Source organism: Anas acuta, chromosome 26 (assembly GCF_963932015.1).
Source record: "Anas acuta chromosome 26, bAnaAcu1.1, whole genome shotgun sequence".
Taxonomy (NCBI): Eukaryota; Metazoa; Chordata; class Aves; order Anseriformes; family Anatidae; genus Anas; species Anas acuta.
The window spans coordinates 3,255,289-3,274,991 of NC_089004.1; the positions used below are offsets into that span (position 1 = coordinate 3,255,289).

Here is a 19,703-nt window from a genome sequence, read left to right on the forward strand (position 1 = left end):
CTGATTCATGTTGAACACAGGTATATTCTGCTCAAAGCCATTTTTTATCTTAGGCAACAACAAATACGTCGCAGTAGCTGGTCAGATTCTCAGCCGATGTAAGCCAGCCAAAGGAGTTGGCCCACAATCTACTGAAATCAGAAAAAAAAAAAAAAAAGAGTTGGAAACTGAGCTTGGCTTTATTCTAATCAAGCTGTAATATGAATAGCAACAAATGCCACTTAAAAACGGGCTCTGTTGATGTCATCTGCTTTGAGATCCAGATCTTAAGAGCAGGAGATTCATTCCATCCATTCATAGCAGGCAGCAATTTCCCCAAGTCAGATCTGAATGTGGATCTTGGCTATTACTTGGGCCGAGCATTTATCTTTGGACCATTTTGATTTATAGCTAATTAATGTTACAATCAATTATTATTTTTTCCGTTGGTATCATGTAATAATATATCCTGCGTACAAGATATACCAGGAGACAAGGCTTTACCTCGATGTACTGACTATCTAGGACAATCTAGGGCAACCTTGAAGAATTAATGCCTGCAACCTGTGTGGTTGCAATCTAAGAGGCACAACACAAATCCCTGCCAGCTGACACCCTCCAGCCAAAGTCAGAAACATGCGTGTGCTCTTGGGCAGAAGGGTTAGGAGATAAATTTGTTCTCACTGGCGAGTGATTTGTCCTTTGGCACACTCCAGGGAGTAACTGTCTGACGGCCTTGCACCAGGAACATTAAAAGAAGCAGATGGATTCTAGATACTCAGATCTGACGTTGCAGCTCAGCTCAGAATCTCGGGGAAGGAACGGAGGGCTGGTTATTTGTGTCAGCCCTGAGAACAGGATGAAAAAGGCTGAGGAGCTGGGATGAAATTTGGCTAATCTACCGGGCTGGGAGATCAGAGGGTACATGTACATGCAATACAGGTGGAGGGCTGCTATGGTACGATGGAGAGAACGGGGCTGGTGTGGGTTTGGTGCTGGGAGATACCGAGCAACTTGTCCACAAAGCAAAACAGCTCGGTCCTCACTCAGACCGAAGCACAGGAGGACACTCCTTGGCTCTCCCAGCGGGGTTCTCCTGCCTGGGCATCCACGAAGCAGGTGTCTGACACGGGGATGGCTTCTCAGCCCTCTTCCCCACCGCTGCCCTATTTCCAAGGGGCTCAGGTGTCGCTCCCCCGACGGACGGACCTGTTGCTCTCTGCCATCGCTCCCCCGACCCGCCTTGACGCGAGGAGGAGACTCTTAGACTGAAGGGCAGGCGGCTCTCCATGATGTAATCCGTGCAATCTGTGCGCTCGCAAGGAGAAGCAGCCTCCCGTTGGCCAAAGCCAAGAGTCCCCGCCTGGGCGCTCCTCCCGCCGCCCCCCCGGGGGCCCATAAAAGCCCCGAGGCAGAGGCAGGGCAGCTTTCCCAGCCCCTGAGCTTGCAAAGGTGACCCAGGGACAGGTGAGCTCCGGCAGGGGTGAGGAGGAAGGCTCGGCCGAGGGAGGAGAGGGCTGGGCACGGCCGGGGATGCTGCGGGTGCCTGGGGGAAGGCGAGGGGACCCCCGGCCACCCGGGGAGCCGCTGCCACCTCTGCACAGCTCCGCCGGTGGGGGCTCGGCATTTGGGGGGGACGGGGACGGGCTCCTGGGGGCTGAGGGAGGCTGCAAGAGGGCTGCAGGGGGACAGGGTGTGGGGCTGCGGGTGTCCGGGGCCGGCTTCCCCCTGCTCTTGCCCTTGGGGGCAGTCGGGGAAGAGGAGAGGGGGGAGCGGGGCTGGGCTGCCCCTGGCCGGGGAGCTGCGGATCAGCACCACGGACAGGGCCCGGCTCCGGGCTCCCTGATCCTAAATCCCTGATCCTAAATCCCAGCTCCTAAATCCCAGCTCCTAAATCCCAGCTCCCAGCTCCTAAATCCCAGCTCCCAGCTCCCAGCTCCAAGCTCTGCTCTCCGAGCTCTGAGCCCCCAGATCCCAGCTCCCAGCTCCCAGCTCCCAGCTCCCATCTCCAAGCTCCCAGCTCCAGCACCTGCCGTGCTCCCGGTTGAGTCTGGTCCCACTGGGGACAATAGCAAGTGGTGGCAGTTGGAAGGGAAGGGGGGGACATGCAAGGCGAGGCCGAAGCTGCATTGAGAAGGGGCATTTTGGGAGGCAGGCTGCAGCCAGAGAAGTTGGGGGCTGACCAAAAGCCAGGGGGATAAAAAGGGTTGAAGGAGCTGCAGCTGCATTTCCCCCGGTCACCCCGACGGCCCCAGGTAAGGCGCTCACAGCCCCGGGGCTGGGGTAGAGCAGGGACCAAAATAATTCAGGAGGCCCCGAATGGCTTCACGGGCACAAACAGCACCTACGTGCCTCCCCCTGCCCCGGTATTGAAGCTTTATGTTGAAAAACTCAAAATGCTTGTTTTGAAAATGGGGCTGCCTCGTAGTTCACTCATAAAGTTGCTCGTAGAATCCTCTGGCTGGTTAGAGAAATAGGATATTTCGCCAGGATGCTGCTGGGAGGAAATTCATCAGTGAGGAGTTCTTTAAAAATATTTTTCCTCAATTGTTTATTCTAGCTGAATACTCAAAATATGCCTCACTTTAATACGCTCGGGGTCCACTGACAGATCATGTTGTATTTAAGTGCTCAGGGGTTATGTGATTGTGGATTTTTTATTTCACCAAATGCTTAACCTCCCCCCCCCCCAAAAAAAAAATAAAAATAAATAGCAGGATCAAATTAAAGGATGCTTTTCTTTTAAAATTTTGGCAAGATTAAACTTATATTTTAAATTGTTAAAATATTTAACTCTGACTCAATGTAGAAATTTGAACAAACTGAAAAAAAAATACAAACACCACTTTTTCTTGTTTAGATGACACCACAGGTGTCATTTAGAAAATAAAAAAGATAAAAATGCTAGGAGCACTCGAGCACTTCGGAAACAAAGCATTGCATATCACTATTGTCAAATGAAGCATTTATTTTATCTCCCTTTTTGGAAGCTGAGACTATTCATTAAATGAATCCCTAGTCATTGAAAATACGCAGCTCTGGTAAACATAGGCTTAAATATTTTGCCCTAACAGGCTCAATAAGGTAATATAAACCAAGGTTCAGACTTCCCCACCTCCTGTCTTTACGTCTGTATTTTTCTTAAGTAACATTGGTCTCTGAGAAGACGAGAAAACGAACGAGCTGTTCTCCATTTTAAGGAAAATCCTATTTGCTGTTTCTGAAATAAATATTTGGGGAAAAAAAAAAAAGAAAAAAGAAAAAAAGAAAAAAAAGAACACTTGAAAGTTGATATTTCATTTAAGGCCTTGAATATACAGAGAGCATTCAGAGATACACATTATGTACTTTGAGCAAACTAATTGTGGAAATGCTTGCCTATGGAATTTCAATGGAGAAATATCTGTTATCTGTCTGAAAATCTTTCAGCATCTTCTGTCGGGTCTGTGTCCGCACAGTGACTCAATTTGTGATCTTTCTTCAATGCAACATCATACTTGGGTTTGGTTTTTGTCGTGTCCTGTCTCTTACAACATCCATCTAACATCTTTTTCCTTTGAAGTTTTGCTGTAAAAAAGAAATCATGTATGAGAAATCATGTCCTTTATCTCCTGCCTCAACACAGGCATGCGAAAGAACTTGAGGAGAAGCCAGAAAATGATATTGCACCAGATACATTTTCCTGCTTTTGGGGGCTTATCTCCATATTCTGAAATATTGCCTAATCAGATCTAATATTTCTTATAAAAGTGTTAGGACAGATGCTTATCCTCCAAGTTAACTACATTTTGCATTGTGCGGAGCGTATTGCTTAATCCAAGTCACAGTTCAGTTTGTTCGGGGCATATTTTGTAACCTTTCTTTACTAACAATTTTCTGTAGATCTCAAAACAAACGCATCTCAGAGAAGGATCAAAACCTGTCTCTTTTCTGAGGGAGCCGTACACGCAGAGATCTTTGAAGAACAAAGAATTTAGGGTAAGATCTGAACTTAATTCCCAATCCTTAAAGAATTTAGCAAAATTTGTAAACTGGAAATCGATCTGGCATGAGGTTACACCACTGCCTGCTAAGAAGGAAACATTTTAGGTTTCACTAGTAACAAACACTGCATAGGGTGTTTTTTTTGTTGTTGTTGTTTCATTTTGTTATGTAATTTTGCTACAGGCAAAGACCTCCTTCCCCTTTCCTCCTTCCATCAAAAAGACAATGTGTTCCACTCTCTGGGCTCTGTATGCCTTGCACAAATATTTGTCTGTGCGTCGCCTGCCACTCCAGTAATGAGCTGCTTTTCCACTGCAATCATGGCATCTGGTAGGGTTTCAGGCTGTGAGTAGCTGGGAGACTGGGAGGTGCTTGGGAATCTCAGCAGGAAAAAGAGAGTGGATTTCAGACGCGAGATCTGCAACAGCTTTTGCGCCTGGATAAACACGCGTCGGATCTTCTCTCTTTGGCAGAGCTTTGTTCAGCCCCAGCCACCTGAACTTGGCACGCAGACCCGGGCACTTTGCCTGCTCCAGACACCTGCACTCACACGCAATTTTACATCCAGGCTCTTGCAAACACCTGCATTGATGCGCACTAGGTGCGCGTGGCAGCGTGCGCCATGGTCCACTACTGCACTGCGACACACGCACCATCCTACACGCCCCGCTCCTCACCAGAGGACGAGAGGAGGTAGGGGCCTGGCTTGACCAAGCCTTTAAGCACTTGCTTTGCTTTGAGCATCTGCACCCACCCCGGTTCAGCAAACACTTCAGCGGGACTGAAGTATGTCGCTGGGTCGGGACTGGAAGGAGATTTAAGGAACAGCTCTGAGCAAAGAATTTGGCTTTTCTGCTCACTGGAGTCAATGGGAGTTTTCTCTGATACTAAATTCAGACTAAAGGATACTAAATTCAGGACAAAAGATACTAAATTCAGAACCCTCCAAAGCTATGCATTACTAGGGAAGCAACAGAAATAAACCTCTTGTGAAACAACCCAAAGGTCAATATAAGATCCTAAAGCAGAGAAGAGTTGAGAAGTGGGTGATAAAATTGATCTATGTGTTTTGTAAAGGCAGCAAGCTCTTCCCTCAAAGAGCATTGTGGTTGTTGTGAGGCCTCCAAGTCTGTCGCTGTTTAGCACCTCTTTAAACTGAATGAGTTCAGAACAGGCGTTAGGGTCCTGTTGGGATGTGTAAAATCAATTAGGTATACACCTCACCTGAAAATAAGAGTGGGGCCAAATTCATTGGTAACGTTTAAAAAATTGAGCTGTCTTTAGATACTGAAATACCTTTGTGAAGCTTGACCGTAGTAGAATAGACACTGGGACTTTTAATTTATAAAATTACCTACGTTAAAGCCTAGAAATAGTATAAGGAAAGGAAAAAAAAAATGCTAAGGAATGGTTAATGCAGTATTCAATATTGGTATTTGTGTTTGAGTATCCTAAGGCTGCTCAGGATATCTGAAGTCTTCAGCATTTGCTGAGATTCAAAGGACTTACCCTCCAAGAAACTCTGCAGCTCCCAGCCAAGGTTCTCTGCTGGCAAACCAGGACTGAGCATGCATTATTCTGGCTCCTGCATGAACTGGGGGCTTCCAGCCCAGGGCTTAGGAGCAGCTCCATCCTGTAGTTGTAGGCCTGGCCCTGCAAAAGGAAAAAACAACCCCCCAAAACATCCCTTCCTGCCACACTTTTCTTTGACTCAGCAGAGCCTGAAGCACCGTAGCTTAGTGCTTGTTACACCGCGTGCATGAATAGGGCCATTCACATTCTCCAGTCATCGCACACTCACACCCCGACTCCAGGAGCCCTTATTTGCAGAGACCAGATGGCTCCTGCGAGTTTTGATTGTGAGATATGGCCCCCTTCCTGGCGTACGACGAGTGTGGAGGTTTTTAGTTTTACCCTGCTTACAAACAGCTGGGCGCGCGTAGCAGCCAAGAGAAGGGTCGGGACCAAGATTTTGCCTTCAGCAGCCTCTGAGCTGCCAGGGGGGGCTCTAACAAGTGTTACCACGCAGGGGCTGTTAATTGGGATGGTGATTGACAAGGGGAAGGGTTGGGTGGGTTTTGTTTGCACGATTTTTGGTTTGCTTTTCAAGCGCGTGTTTGCAGCCATGCGGAATCTGGCGTTAATTCGAGCCCTCCTGATACATCTCCACGGTGAGCGGCCCGGCTCCATGAGACCGTAATCTCTCTGGGGCATGGACATTTTGTTCTGTGTTTGTTCAGCACTTAACACAGTCTGTGACTCAGGCTTCGGGTTTTGTTACGAATTGCAAAGAACAGGCATTTCTTGGTACAGTCTGTGGCTCTGCACCTGAAAGGATGAACAAGCCAGCAAAGCCTTGTGTGTCCCCCGCAGCATCACACCTCGGGATGGAGGGGAGAATCTGGCTTTTTATTTTATTTCAGTGTGGAGACTGACTCAGGGGTTTTCATAAAACAAACCTACAGTAACTTACACAATATCAGGAAAATACAAATGCACTTGCAGAAACCTCAGCGCTTAACTCCTTAACTCAGCATTTAAATCAAATGCATCTAAAGTTAAGCACTTGGCTGAACTGAGGATATTTCTATAAAGTATGCAAAGATCTCCTTTTTATTCTGCATAACTTAAGCCTGTAGTTTTCCCAGGTCATGTACAGAAACAGAAACTTCCCCCCAGATTTTCAAAAGCATTTGATGTTTTCAGGTGCCCAGCATGCCATATCCCAATTAGTCCTGACTTTCAGGGACTGCTAAACACCTGGCTCTCTGGCAATTGTTCCCTTTTCAAAGTGTCTCAAACACAAATATAAGGGATCCAAAATTGCTCATTTCTTTTGAAAATCTAGAGCCATGATGAACAGTCTACCTACGAGAACCCAGCCCAGATGAAAATTGCATGGATTCGAGCCCCCCAAATCAGAAGCAATAGTCAGTACCTGCTCCTGTAAGGTGACAATGCACCCTGCCATTGAAGTAGAAATGAGAATTTCTCCTGTGCACAGAAAATTGCACAGTTCCTGGGAAGAAAAACAGCAAATCTTTTTAGTAAAACTCACCAAATTATTCACGTTGTGGTTTGTAATTCTGCCCAGGCAAGTACTCTGTCGCTCTGAGTTGTTGGTACAACATACCTGGAGAAATTAATGGCACGGCACAATAAAAAACTTTGCTTAGGACACCTCCCACTCAGTGAAGACGTTGCCATCTGGAAGGCAAAGGGCTCAGAAAAGGTCCCAGGGCTTTGCAGGCTGCAGCCTGAACCTAGCAGAGGCAGTGGGGATTTCTCCTGAGCAAGGAGAGTCCAGGATAGTTCAAAGGAGCCTTCTCTGAAATCAGGAGGTGCTGTCACCAAAATTCATGTCTGATGAGCACACCAGCTGCTCATACAGGTTGTTTAGACTTGCTTGGAAATAATCTATGGAGCAAATACTCTGACAGCACGGGGGACAGGAGGAAAGTCACCCTGACCCCCTCGCCTTCTGCTAACTAGAGCTCTAGACATCGCCCGAGTGTGGTCCTGGTGCCTCAACTGGTGCTGGGTGCTGTGAAGGACTGGGGAGGGCTGGAGGAGAGTGCAAGACCTGCTCCTATTCTGGCCTGGCTGTGCAGCCAGTGTGGCATGGGGGAGTTGTGAAAATGTGGCTGAAGCTCTCGGATTTACCTGCTTGTCGTCAGTGCACCACCCGGCCCTCAGCACAGTGATTGCTAGGACCCAAAGCAACAAAAGAGAAGAGTTTGACTGATTTTTGCAATGCTAATTTTAAACTTAAACCTATTCCTAAATAATGTACCTTGCCTCTTTTTTTTTTTTTATTTCCTGTAAAAATGGACATTGTGATACTCGTTCTATAGGCCTACCAGAAGACCAAATTAAGTGATATTCATAAAGCTCTAGAGATCCAAGAGCAAATGGAACTAGAGAAAAGAAAAAGGTTATTATCTTGTCATGTTTGGCCTGAGAGGAAGATTATCCATATACCTTGCCAGACCTATTTATTGTCTTATTTTCTCCTAGCTTATATTTCTCATCTTTCTAATCCACTCCATCTAATCCAGCCAACATTTTATTTTAGCACAGTTCTCATGACTTGCTGATGAAGGTGTATTTGGCAAGAGCTTTACATCTGCAGCTTTACATAACCTGATAAAGTGCAACACAGGTAGGTGGAACAAAACAATAGATAACAATTAATGAATACACAACTTAAAAAAAAAAAATTAGCTTTTTTTTTTTTTTTTTTTTTTTCCTAGAAAACAGGCATTATATTCTTCTGCTGGCGTATCGGTGAGGGAATGGGTTTGCACAACTCATTTTCTTGATTTTTGGCAGAATGGGCTCCATTCTGTATCACACGTACTGATCTAAATGCATGTTCTACGTACTGTGATGTGGCTTTGTTTAACAAACAAACCAAAAATTATTTAAGTGGATGTAATGCATGAAATAAGTTTCTATAATGGGAAGTACTTATCATTTTAATCATGAAGGATGTATTATTTCAATCATGAAGGAATCTATGATAAATTCTAGATGGACTATGTTTTTCAAGTGTTGCTTATGGTTTGGCTGCACTGACTCAGAGAAAACAATGAAGTTCAAGGGCTTTCAGTCCCTTACAGGGTTCAACAACCAAATCACAGCGTGCTGGAAATTTTTCTGAATACCAAAGCCCCTTGCATTTTTCCTTTTCATCTATAATCAAACAGCATTTCTCTCCCCTTGTTGCTAGTGAATGCATTAGGGTCTAAACTTTATAATCTCCAGAGCTGTTTCCTAGAATAGATGCAAGCGGAGCACTTGGTTAGGGACAGCCAGGAGGCAGGGAGAGATGATTACCTTCAGGCAGTCTCAGTGGAACTTCCCAGGGCTCCTACGGGCACAGCCTAATGCGGGACTTAGGATGCTGAACAGACTTCCATTATGGGGGCTGGCTATGTTGATGCACATCCACACACAGAGAGCTCCTTGTTAAAATGCACACCAGTGGCTCCAAAATACAGCAGCTCAGTTGGGGTTCATTAACAGCAAAATCATTCCGGAGGACATTGTTTCAGAGAGGAAAGAATTTCATTTCTTGCAGGATTGGTTTTTAGTTGCATATAGCCCGGAGATTTTGCTGTTAGATTTAGGTGGAAGTCTAGTTAGAGAGAGCCTGGAGCTCGGGAGCACAGCCGTACCGAAGGCTTCAGCGGGGTTAACTCAAGATTTACATGCGGTGCCTACCACGGTGGGACCCCAGCTTACACAGGACATGTTAAAATAAATTCCTATTAACGAGGTGGCTTTAGCATGTGTGTACGACGGGCAGCCAGTGCCCGACAGGAGGATGGTTCAGCCACGTGGCACAGCCTCTGCACTGCTAATGGAAGATCTCTACCCATGACAGGAACGGGGGAGCAAGCGTGCTTTGTTCTGCTCTCAAGTGTTCCTTTTTAGCAGGCACACAAGCAATTGCCCCAGACCTATGCAGCTTTTAAGGCAGCGAAGGGCTGCTGTGATGAGGAAATCTTAGTCCATTTTAATCAGCAGGTATTAAATAAACAAAAGAATTATCACTAATAGATACAAATGAGTTGGCACACAGCTTGAGTGTCAACTTTCTCTTGTTTGCCAGGGACCATATAGTGGAACACACAAGACATCTAATGATTTAGTAATACACTGCAAGTAAACACCTAATTACCAGGTCTAGGAGGGGAAGGAATAATAAGCTACTTGGGAGGAGGCTATCAGTCATTGTAGCTTTGATTTCTTGTATGGAGTCCTGCACGAAACATGCTGGTAGCTCTCATCTCACATGTATGTCACCGTTTCTCAGGAATAAGTCTGTTCATTTGAAGCTCAGCTCTATTTTTAAAATCTACTCTTTCTGAAAGAGCTGTCTTAAAAAAAAAATAAAAAAATAAAAAAAAAATTGTACTGCAAAAGGGACAAAATTGCTCCTCAACAAAGGGGCCTATCAACAGCCTGTCAATAATGTGCCAAAGGCCAGAACCTGCCTTTCAAAGAGGCTCTGCAGTCTGGATGTGTACTTTGAGAGCAATTAAGGGACGTGAGCTACATGATGATTATCTCATGGGTGACATTTTCATTGGCTCTTTGGGAAAAGAGAGAGATGGGTTTGAGATGGCTGTGATCAATGTGCGTCCTAGCCCCACATCAATGGCAGGAGAACATGTGGGAGACAGACCTGGAAAGCAAAATGTGCAAGAAAAGGAAGCAGGGAGGGGAGAGATGGGGAAGGCAGGAGAATTTTTAAATCCTAGAAGGTGAAAGAAAAAGCTACAGTGGGAAGTGGAAGGAAGGACAAAACCTGAGATGATTAGGGGAAAATGGGAATGCCTCCAGGCATCGGGAGGGCTGGCAGCTCTCCAGAGGCCAGGGAGAGCAGGAATAGGAGAGGGAGGGACTGCAGGATTCCTGATGGAGGAGAGGGGAATGGATCCCTCTGAGTGAGAAGAAAGTCCAGAGACAATGGCGTAGACGTGTGTTTGCACAAAACATCCCCAAACTGAGACCAAAGGGGTATCTTAGTACAGAGGTGCAATTATGTTTACTCTGCTTTTTCACTAGCATATTCCCATCGGTGTTGTCCATCTGTCCTTCCTTCATCTCTTCTCTCTTCATACTACAGGTACGAGCCCAGAGCTGAGAGCAGACAGCAGCACACAGGGGCACTGTGCTGGATGGGAAACAAATACCAATTGGGTGAGGACTACACCTAAAAACCTCAGACGAATGCCTGAGTCTCACTGCAAGGTTAGTAATGCCCAAGGGACAAGAAGAGCCTGGGTGACACCCAGAAATACAAGCTGGCTCGGTGGCAGGAGCTCAGAAGTGCTCAGTGCCCCACGTGCACTGTAAAGACAGAGCACTGCACAGGATTGCCCCTTGGCACGGACACTGCTGCTTGCACGGGGACCTGTACAGAAGCGAGTGCCAAACAGCAGCTCAAATGCTGTGTGCGTGCAATTGCCAGGGGCTGGCTTCTGGCTGGGCCAGACCCAGCTCCACGAGCCACAAACGCACAGGTTCCTACCAGTGTGGCTGATCCTCTGGGCTTCGGTTTTTATGGGTCAAGCAGTTTCTTTTAATTCCTAAGATAAAATGACATTCTTCCAGACCTAGGCAAAATGCTTCACAGAAAACATGTACACAGTAATGCAGCTTTGGTTACTCTATTTCCCCAGTTTGTCCAATTGCTTGCTTAAGAAAAAAAATACTGGCAGAAGAAAATGTTGTTTAATTTGCTATAAAACAATCCTCTTTCTGCTTCTCATTTTATGAAAGGGTTAAAAATATTGATATTGAGCAAAAGCAAAATTGTTTTAAAATATTTGGAAACCTTCCCAGCCCCAAAAGGTGCTGTTACATTTGCAATTACCATATCTTCCAGTGCTGCATGTACCAGAACATATAACCATGTGTATACCTGATGTGTGCATCTGCATTTAACACAAACGCATGCTCACATGCTATGCAAACAGTTGCAAGCAGATCTGACAGACGTAAGCTTCTGCTCTGCATTCTCCAGGATTGTCTTCTGAAGGGGATCTTCATAGTAAAAATAATGTTATTTTACTAGCTAAACATTGGGAATAACTCTCCATCGTAGGCAAACTATGCTGAAGACAGAAATCAACTGACACGTTCAGTCTGGAGGAATCCCCCGGGGTACCAGCAGAATGCATTACCAGTGCATTTCTCCAGTGAGATATGATGGGAAGAGCACAGAGCAAAAAAGAAGGTAAAATGGTTAAAAACAACTTGTGTTTTTAGACCCCAGACTCCCACAGAAATCTTTGGAGATGCTGAGCTCCCTACCTCTGAACATTTGCAAGCAGAAATAATGTTTTGGACGTCCAGCTTAGACTCCTGTTATTTAAAATTGTTCAGAGTATTTTTCTCTAGACCAGTTTGCTGCCCCGATAATTAACGTAGCTAATGGCTGCTTTCTTTTCATTTATCAGCAGTTTTGTTTTTTTGTTAACACAAGCAGAGAGAAGATGAAGAAACAATCTCTCGAAGGATACAGCCTGACAGTAATACCGCCATCTGACTAAAAAGAACTCAGACATACGCATAATCCTCAGGAAAATTCATCTCCACCCTCCCAGCAGACCCTGGTGAGAACCCTTGAAGTGGTAATTAAAGTCTATTGAGTGGCAACTGCACCTGTTTAGAAAGGAGAGTGTGGGTAAGAGGTGCACAAAGGGAGATGAGCAGCAGAGAGGGAGTGTGAGCGAGGAGCTGCTGGAGGTGGGGAAGAAGGGAAGCGGAAAGAAGAAAAGGTATATTTGTTGGCGAAGCCAATCCAATACGATGTGTATTTCACATTCTTCCCTTCATTTGCTTTCTGCCTGCTCTCCTGCACCCCTTCACGCACACAGCCGGCTTCTACCCCACTCTCACACCCACTGATGGAAACTCCAGGGGGCTTTCCCCGGCTAGCCCGGGCCCTGGACCAGCAGCTGCTCATCTGGTGTAAATCAACAGAGTTCCACTGAAGTCCTGGTGGAGTTACGATCAGCTAGCGCTCATTTACGCCAGCTGAAGATCTGTCCCAGTGACACTCATTAACAGTCACTGGGCTCCTCAGCCCGGCAGCTGGGACATGCCAGTTCTTGTCTGCTGGGTTGTCTTTCTCCCTAGAATAGAGCACATCCCTTTGTGCGGGCTTTGTCGCCCCGGTGTAAATCCTACAGCATCTGGGATGAATAAATCAGAGATGTTTCTGGATTTCAGCAGACATGTCTGAGAGCAGAGTCTAGGCAGAAACTGAGTGAAATGGAGGAACCCAGAGCAGTGCTTGCAGGCAGGCAATGCCATGCCTATCAATAGGGATGCTAGTTTTGCATCCACATGAGGCTCCAAAAGCTTTGAGCCAGTGTCACAGTCAGATAGATGTTCCTAGGTACTATGTGTGAGGCCATGCAAAACGGGCTTACTCATAAATACTGGCAGTAACTGTGGATTCTGACATAGCCTTGCAGACTACTGCTGACCCAAGGACCACAGCTGGGGAGCCACTGGTGTGTCCAGTGAATTGTCACTTGGTGGGGAGACCTGGAGGCCAAAATCTGTGATACTGTGGCAGTGGCAGCTCTGCCAGCTTCAATAGACCAGTGCTGACTTGTGTCACCAGGTAACTGCGTACTGGTTTGCTAATGGCACAAACCAGCAGATTAAGTGGTGAAACAATGGGGAAAAGAAAGACACAAAAAGTGGCAGGGGGAAATCCTCCAGTGTTTGAGATGGAGAGCATGAAAAGGGGGACATTCTTTGGTACGGACATCTGGACTGCCTTAGTGACCAAGGAGCCAAAGACCAGCACTGCAGAGTGATGTAGATGCATGGCCCAAGGAATTTGTCATCCTGAGACCCGTGGATTGAGAGCAGAAATCCCAATTCTTTCTGCCATAATCTCAATCTCATTTTTGATGCCGGTAATCTGGGCATTTCAGATGAGGCCATAAAGATTTAGTGCATCACCTTTGCCTAATTAGTCAAAGGCTCTGCCAATAGTGTTTTGTAGTAGCATGCAATCATCCCTTACGCTCTACCTATGCACACACACTACTGAAGCCTACTCATTTAACTCCCTTTATCCAACCCCAAAATGTTTTTTTTTTCTGTGTTTGCATTTGCAAAGATTCTGCAGTAATACAAGCTCTCCCTTGTCACGGCAATTCTATATGTGCCCCAGCAATCAACTGAACAAAACTAGGTTTCCTGGGGTGAGAACAGAAGAGGAAAGAGGTTTATCCTCAGAGCACCCTGAGGCTGAGCTGCGCAAAGGATTCAGGCAGAATAATTTGACCGGTGTTTGCAAAATTTTCGCTCTCGCTGGACTTGATGGCAAGCAGTCCCCTGTGAATCCCTGACCTTCATACTCTGCAGGCTGCCTGGGATGGCTGAAATAAACCATGGGACTTTGTCTTGATCCCCGATTGTCAGAGTACACATCAATTCTGGTGCAAAGTTGTTGCATCTGCTTTCTACAAATATTAGCAACGTCTCTGTAGCACGCAGTCCTGATAGCCGTACCGGGAAATGCATCCTTGTGAATGAAGACAGAAAGGAAAATGCATTCAGCAAAAGCCAATTCCTCTGGCTGTTAAGGGTGGGATTTGCAATTTGTTGGAGAGATGATCCGAGCTGCTCACTTAAATTCAGCTACAGTTAACAGAGACAGACAGGTATGTCTGGACAACAAGTCAACCAACCAGTCAAGCCCTGTCTTTGAGTGAGATTAATTTTTGTACTGATTACAAGGGTGCCTACATGACTCACTTAACACAAAATGCCTAACTGCTATCAGGCTAGAGTTACATGAGAGGAATCATACCTAAAATACCTCACTTGCATGTCTCCTAAACTCTAGTCTTGTCCATTAACAAAATCACTGGGTACATTGTCATGAGACACATTGCCTCATTTCTATATTTTTTTTTCTCCCAGATACTCTTCTCTATTCTTTTTTTTTTTTTTTTTCCCTTTCAGCCCTCCTGTTCCTCAGCCTTTTTCTTTTTTTTCCACCCTCCCTCTGATTGCCGAGTAGCTTCTTGACTTTTCCATCAATAAGTCTAAAGAGCATTTGAACCATTCTGTTCCCCCCTTCTCTCCTCCCTCCAGTTCCAAGTCAGGCAAGCGCATCGATCAGAGGAGCTCAAGAAATATCTGGTGTTTTGTTGTCAGGATGATAATAACATTGCAGTTGTGAATGGGCTGCTGCAGGCCTGATCATGGACACCTGCAGGGTTTGTTTAATTGCATTTAATGACAAATCCTATACAGAGGAGCATTGCCAGAGAGATTTATTATCCACCAAAGAGGCAAAGCACAACAGCTCAAAATATAATTTGCACTGAGCATTTTTTCCCCTGCCTCTCTTTAAACCATTGTAATAAATAACAAATCGGGTAAAGTGGGCAACACTAGTCTGAGACAGAGGTGGGGGGCAGAGGACAGAGATTGAAACCAAAGGAAATAACAGCAATAAGGCCACACTGTTCTTTCTACCATCCCTGTGGTCTGGTGTATAGGAAATACTGTTTGTTTAATTTACAGCCTAGAAGTGCAGCTGGGGATCTCTCTGTGATGAGCCAGCCTCTTCTCAGATAGCCGGAGGCTAAGCTCTTGAGTCCCTATTCTTTCTAAGCAGGCTTTTTTTTCACCGTGTTCTGTAGCTAAGTTTAGATCTTATCTGTAAAATCAATTACAAAGAAACTACGGTGGCTTCTCAGCACTATGGGTGTCACCTGCCACAATTACAAGGAGGCATGAGCTTCCACGCTGTTGAAATCTCTGGGACAAACTACAAGTGGCAGATCCCATCCTGCAAAATACCACTTTGAGAAATACGGCCCTACGCAGACAGATCACTCTACCTGAAGTCTAGACGAAAGTCTCACACACCTCTGAGGCTGAACGGAATTTATGTTCCCTACTAAATGCCACGCTCCTGGAAGGGAATTCATATGTGTATAAAGAGCAGAGGACCTCGTTCCCTTGCTCAAGCCGTAAACAGTCACTTCTCTCTTGATTATTACGTGCTTGTTTAGTGACAACTTGTGGCAAATCCCTTCCCCGGTGTGGTGTATCACTGTGCTAGGCAGAGTGCAGTTCCAGAACAACCATAAAGTGTTGTCACCTGAATTGGTGCAGCTGGACTAGATGATCTTTGAAGGTGCCCTTAAACTGAACTATTCTATTCCATTCCATTCCATTCCATTCCATTCTATTCTGTTCCATTCCGTTCCGTTCTGTTCCGTTCTATTCTGTTCTGTTCTGTTCTGTTCTGTCCTGCCCTGTCCTGCCCTGTCCTATTATTATAGTCCTTCCCCAACCATTTTCTCTCTCAGGTTCGTAAGTCATCTTTATTATTCGCTCTCACATCTAATTACCCTTGGCAGAATACTGAATTGCCCTGGCAGCTTATTTCTAAAACTTGTCTCTCCTCCCCCCTCACCCGCTCCCCAAGCATTTTCATCAATACACGTTGTGGTATGGCAGAGAATAAGCTACAGTTTAGAAGAAATGCCTTAATTTAGGAAATCCAAGCACAGGCCAGGAACAGGCATGCATCAGAGTAAAGTTGTATTCAGTGTGAGCAAGGGGTGTGTGCTCACTGGTGTTCTCCTTTATGTTCAGATTAAATTTTGCACTTTAAATGGTGCAAACCAAGAGGTCTAGGGATGATGGTGAGCTCGTACCAGAAAATATCACCCAGGATTGTCCCTTCTGCAGTGTTTGGTCTCTATTTTAATGCAAGCAGCAGTCGGCAGTTGGCAATGTCATTACACAAACACGGTGTAGGGTAACACCTGGACTGCAGTTTTATCTGATTTCCTGGACAATGGCAGTATCGCTAATACCCCCTGTTAAATAAGACCACCTGGACATCTCCTGGTATCAGCTCCCGCTATCACAAACACACTTGCTACCTAGGCTAGCACAAAGGATTGTTATCTCTTGAGCAGCGCAAATCCCCAGATTGAAACCACCCATCTGGAGTTTGATTAAAGTGTCCATAGAAAGCACATATGTTTAAAAAAAAAAAAGAGAGGGGGGGGAGAGGGAGGGAGAGGCTGGACTGTGCTCTGTGAGCTTGCACAGGGCACAACCTCTGCCAGCACCAGCAAACTCTCGCCTTTTGCTGAAAATTTCTTTCTCCTGCTATGAAAGAAGCCTTTCACCAAAGCAGCTCCGCAGAGCAGAGGCTGTTGAAGGATACTTTTGTTTCTTTTCCTTTTTTACAACTGCTCACAAAAGTACATTTAACAGGCTTGATTTGGCGACAGGGAGGATTCTGTCCCTTGTCTGACTCCGCCGGCTGAGGTAAGTCTGCCTCGCTCAGACAACGGCGGTCAAAAGGAATAATGCGAGATCCTTTACTTGGATGTGAGCCAGCATTGTCCTTTCACGTGTTATTCATGAAATATGCAAGGTATTAACAGCAGAAAGCTGGGTAGTGGAAGCAAAGCTAAACCTGGGGTGAAATAAAGATTGCTCTTCGACAAATTCAGAGAAAAGGAAACGGCAAAAGGGTTTTGTTTTTTCGTGCTGAGATCAGTCTCTCAGTAGGATCGCAGGAAACCCAGCACTATTATTATCTTATCTTTTTCTTTGCTGCCTGATTCCTTTTCTCTAGCATTCCCAAGTATATATTACGTTTACTTATTTCAGTCAGACCAAGATACAACTGAGAGATAGGCAGGTTGGCAGAGCACTCCAGGAGAAGTTTATCACAGGGTATGGAAAAAGAAGATCCCGCTGAGTCTTGATATCCTTGAGAAAAAAAAAAAATCCAAATTTTTATAGTCATCTATAGTCTTCTGAGTGGAAAAATGGAGCAGAAAGTCACAGGTACAGTCACAAAATTGGATAGACGATTACAGTGAGATTTGACATGGTCTCGCAAAGAGCAATATTTTTCTTTTTCGCACTGTCTAACATGCCTACCATCCATCCCTGAAATGAGAACCAAGTGTTGAAAGAATGAGAACAAGTGAGGAAGGATAACAGAAGAAGAAATGAAGGAGGACGTCCCCAAGGAGGAGGTGCTGCTCTCAGTGGTCTGGCTCTGTGTGGAAGACTAGTGATTTTGTTGTTCTGACTTCTAAAGGTGACAACAAATCATAGCCTGCCATACAGTGCAGATCTTCACCCTCGCTGGTGTGAGAGATTGCTGACGGGACGGACTGGGACACAGAGCTGGTCCAGCTGCCCACTGAGAGCCCTCTCTGGGATACAGCTGCTCCACACCTGAAAGCTAAGTACGTATTGAAGTGCTTTGGCATACTGGAGGTCGTATCAGTCCCTGAGAAGTTATCAGTCCCCTTGAAGTTATCCAAATCTGGGCTCTGGGTGAAGCAACAGGAGTGTCTGTGAAGAAGCAAGCTCTGTAGTCTCATCCTGTAGCCATGAGCAGCTCTCTCTAAGCATGCCACTCACCTACTTTTACTTTAAAGCAATTTCCCATTGAAAACAACTATTATTATCTTCATATTGTGGATCAAGGAACATTAAGTGTCTCACTCAAAGACTCCACAGCAATTCTGTGGCAAAGTTAGGGCTTGAACCTCAGCTGCTGAAGTCTGCTGGGCGCTTAGAAATCCTGCTTGTTTTGAAAGTCTAGCTTGCTGCTTCCAACAGGGTTTTAAAAACCGGAACGGGTGAATTTTCAATACCACCCAGAGCCTCTATTCTCAGAGATATTTAGGTGTGAAAATGAAATTCCTGAATCCTGCTGAGGCCAGTGGTAAAGGTAAGTACTGAAATGTCTTTAATAATTTGGGTTGGTGCTGCTGTAGAGCATTTTCTTTGTGTGCTCAGCATTGCACACTTGTCATTGTTATTACCCACAGAAAGGGTAGAGAGAGGACGGAGCCAGTCTCTTCCCAGTGGTGCCCAGTGCCAGAAAAAGAGATGCTGGGCACAAACTGAAACGCAGGAGGTTCTGACTGAACATCAGGAAGCAGTTCTGTACAGTGAGGATGACCGAGCACTGGAGCAGGTTGCCCAGAGAAGTTGTAGTCTCCATCCATGGAGATACTCAAAAGCCATCTAGACATGGCCCTGGGCAACCAGCTTTAGGTGTCCCTGCTTGAGCCCGGGGACTGGACCAGGTAACCTCCAGAGGTCTCTTCCGACCTCAACAATTCTATGATTCTGTGATTACTACCTAGGTGATTTAGGAACTTAAGTCCTTTTGGCTTTTCCTTCAACTAAGCCATTTAGGTTGAAAACAGAAATGCATCTGGAAAGTCAGCTGTAGAGCTAGTGCAGTACAGCACCAGAGCAAATGTCTGCAAGACGAAGACAGCCACTGACCTCCAAATCCATATGCTTTGTGGTTCATGAACGTGCTTTACAGTCCTCGCAGCCAGGTTCTGCCCGAAGGTCCAAATCTGATGAGGTTTTTACAGTCCTCGCAGCCAGAGGTCCAAATCTGATGCTCTTGCTACCTTGCCATTTGCCCCAGCCTTTCATTCTTTCAGCTTGAAAGAAAGAGGGTCCAGATCCAAAGACACTATTGTTACTATCATCTTAGATAATCTGTGAGGTAGGAGCAGTGCAATACTTATCCCAGGAAATTTATTGCTAAAGGAATTTAACAGCTGTACAAATTGCTACCCATTGATGATGCATGAAAGAAAAGACCCACGTATCATAAGCATGAGCGACACGCTCTCCCTCTCTTTTACTCCCCCACTGATATATTAAAGCTACAAAAATTCAGAGGGCAGCAGTGCAACCATTAATGTTGAAATTGCCAGGCTGGTGTCTAATGTAAATGAAACTCCATTGATTTAGTGTTACTCAACATACCTCTCCTGCCTGTTCATCTTCTGCAGTCTGATCAAAATCCTTCCTTCCAGGTAGCAATGGCCTCGTGCCCTATATAAGCACAGAAAATAATGTCATCACAAGCCTTAATGATGAAGGTAGTTACAGGACAAAAGCCCCTGCGGCAAGTTGGGTATTGGGTCATTGTTCCTGCTAATGTCATGGCGCCATTTCTCACTATTTTTAGAGTTGTTCTCTTTGTACAGCAAATTTCTCATGTAGTTACTTAAAAATACAGAAGATTTTGTCTTCACTGGACTTAGCAGCAAAAGACCATCTTCTTCTGACTTCTGCAAATTAGACAAACCTGTAAAAGCTGAAGAGATTGATAAAAACTTAGATTTAAACCTAAATTTAAACTTTGAAAAAATGAGACTCTTGCCCTA

The 19,703-nt window shown here is 45.4% G+C and overlaps 1 long non-coding RNA gene across 1 annotated transcript; it reads left to right on the forward strand.

Annotated features, from left to right (window-relative positions):
• Nucleotides 1-1,063: 1,063 nt before the first annotated feature.
• Nucleotides 1,064-17,788, forward strand: LOC137844996 (uncharacterized). Its single transcript, XR_011090063.1, has 6 exons — nucleotides 1,064-1,446; nucleotides 3,862-3,957; nucleotides 8,039-8,125; nucleotides 10,601-10,725; nucleotides 11,582-11,713; nucleotides 11,966-17,788. It is a non-coding gene; the product is annotated as an uncharacterized lncRNA (long non-coding RNA).
• The last annotated feature ends 1,915 nt before the right edge of the window (nucleotides 17,789-19,703 follow it).